Source organism: Arachis hypogaea, chromosome 3, assembly GCF_003086295.3.
Source record: "Arachis hypogaea cultivar Tifrunner chromosome 3, arahy.Tifrunner.gnm2.J5K5, whole genome shotgun sequence".
Taxonomy (NCBI): Eukaryota; Viridiplantae; Streptophyta; class Magnoliopsida; order Fabales; family Fabaceae; genus Arachis; species Arachis hypogaea.
In genome coordinates, this window is record NC_092038.1 from 14,457,274 (window position 1) to 14,459,606 (window position 2,333).

Consider the following 2,333-nt stretch of genomic DNA (forward strand, 5'->3'; position numbering starts at 1 on the left):
CCCCAGCTCATCACCCTTGTTCAGAACAACTGCTCATTTGGAGGAAGTGCTCAAGAAGACCCCAATCAACATCTAACCACCTTCCTGAGAATTTGTGACACTGTGAAGTCTAATGGAGTCCACCCGGATGTCTATAGGATGCTTTTGTTCCCTTTTTCACTCAGGGACAAGGCATCCAAGTGGCTTGAATCCTTCCCAAAGGAGAGCTTGACAAATTGGAAAGATGTGGTGAACAAATTTTTGGCAAAATTCTACCCTCCTCAAAGAATTAATAGGCTGAGAGCTGAGGTGCAGACTTTTAGGCAACAAGATGGTGAGACTCTCTATGAGGCATGGGAGAGGTTCAAGGACTTAACAAGAAGATGCCCACCAGATATGTTCAATGAATGGGTTCAACTTCACATTTTCTATGAAGATCTTTCCTATGAGTCAAAGAAGGCTGTAGATCATTCATCAGGGGGCTCTCTAAACAAGAAGAAAACCATTGAAGAAGCCATAAATGTCATTGAAATAGTAGCTGAGAATGACTACTTCTATGCCTCTGAAAGAAGTAACACTCGAGGAGTAATGGAGCTGAACCACATGGATGCATTGCTAGCTCAAAATAAGATGATCACCAAGCAGCTAGCAGATCTCACCAAGAAGGTGGAGGAAAACCAAGTTGCAGCAGTCATCACTTCATCACCAGCTCAAGAAGGAGTGAAAATAGGAGAAGAAGGTGACTGGGAACAAGCCAACTATGTTGGAAACTCACCTAGACAAATCCATGACCCATACTCCAAAACTTACAACTCTAGATGGAGAAATCACCTCAACTTTGGTTGGGGAAATCAATAAGACCAAGGTCAAGACCAGAGACGCCACAACCTCAATTCCAACAACAATGCAACTCACCAACATACCTCACAGAGATCCTATCAACACCCGCCTAACCACAATTCACCATCACTAACGGATGATAGACTTTTAAAAATTGAGACTCTACTTGAAGATTTATGTAGAGAAGTCCAAGACAACAAAGTGTTTAAGGAAGAAGTGCGAGCCAATATAAAAAACCAAGGAGAAAACATCAAGAGACTGGAGTCCCAACTAGGGTATCTATCTCAACAAAATCCCAAACCCACTAATGGATTTCCTAGTGACACGTAGAAGAACCCAAGAGGAGAAACAAAGAAAGTAAGGTGGGAAGAATGTAAGATGATCACCACAAGTGATGAGAGGATTATGAAGGAAGTAGAACACCACTAATGGATTTCCCTGGTGAATGGATCTTGATCTTTGTGAGAGCTATCTGACAAACCCCATTTGTAGGGTTTATCTTGTATTGATTTTAGGGGATTTTATCACCTTTCACCCACATTTATTCAATAAAATAGCATGGTTTTGTATATTCTCCTTTAATTGTGCTTAAGAGTGAAAACATGCTTTTTAGGACTCAAAATTGATAAATTTAATTCACCTTGACTCTATTAGATGCCTTGATATGTTTGCTAAGTGATTTAAGGTTTAGGAGGCAAAGATTGGATCAAGGGAATGAAGAAAGAAAGCATGAAAAGTTGGAGAACTCATGAAGAAATGAAAGAACCGGAAAGCTGTCAAGCCGACCTCTTCGCACTTAAACGACCATAACTTGAGCTACAGAGGTCCAAATGATGCCGTTTCAGTTGGGTTAGAAAGATAACATCCGGGGCTTCGAAACGATATAAGATTTGCCATAGTTGCATCGCGCATAGGGACGCGCACGCGCACGGTACGTGGACGCGCACGGTACGCGGACGCGCCGATGGTGGCACATGACCCACTTAATGCAACACGTGGCCAGCGATTTTAGAAGCCTTGTGGGCCCAATCCAACTCATTTCTGATGCTATTTAAGCCAAGGATTGAAGGGGAATCAATAGACTAGAGATACTTTAATCATTAGTCATAGTTTAGTTTTAGAAGTAGTGAGAGTTAGAGAGAGAAGCTCTCTCTTCTCTCTAGAATTAGGATTAGGAATTAGGGTTAGATTAGGACCTCATAGTTCTAGGTTTAATTCAAGTCTCCGTCTACTTCTACCTTTAATTGATGATTGCTACACTTTGGTTCTTCTTTCTATCCCTATCCTCTTGTTGTAATTTCTCTTATTTTGTTTCTAGGTTTTGTAATTGAGATATTTTTGTTCTTTTGTTTTCTTTTAATAATGCAATTTGAGATAATTCATGTGATTGTGATGTTGTTGATTGTTGTTTTGTTAATTCTTTATAATTGTTAGTTGTTGATTCCTTTTATTCTTACAAATAAAAATGCTTTCTTTCATTACCCTCCAAGTGTTTGATGAAATGCTTGAGAGGA

General features: G+C 40.0%; 1 non-coding gene across 1 annotated transcript; it reads right to left on the bottom strand.

Annotated features, from left to right (window-relative positions):
- Positions 1-273: 273 nt before the first annotated feature.
- On the bottom strand, positions 274-380 carry LOC112793692 (small nucleolar RNA R71). Its single transcript, XR_003198394.1, has one exon. It is a non-coding gene; the product is annotated as a small nucleolar RNA R71 (small nucleolar RNA).
- Between the last annotated feature and the right edge of the window lie 1,953 nt (positions 381-2,333).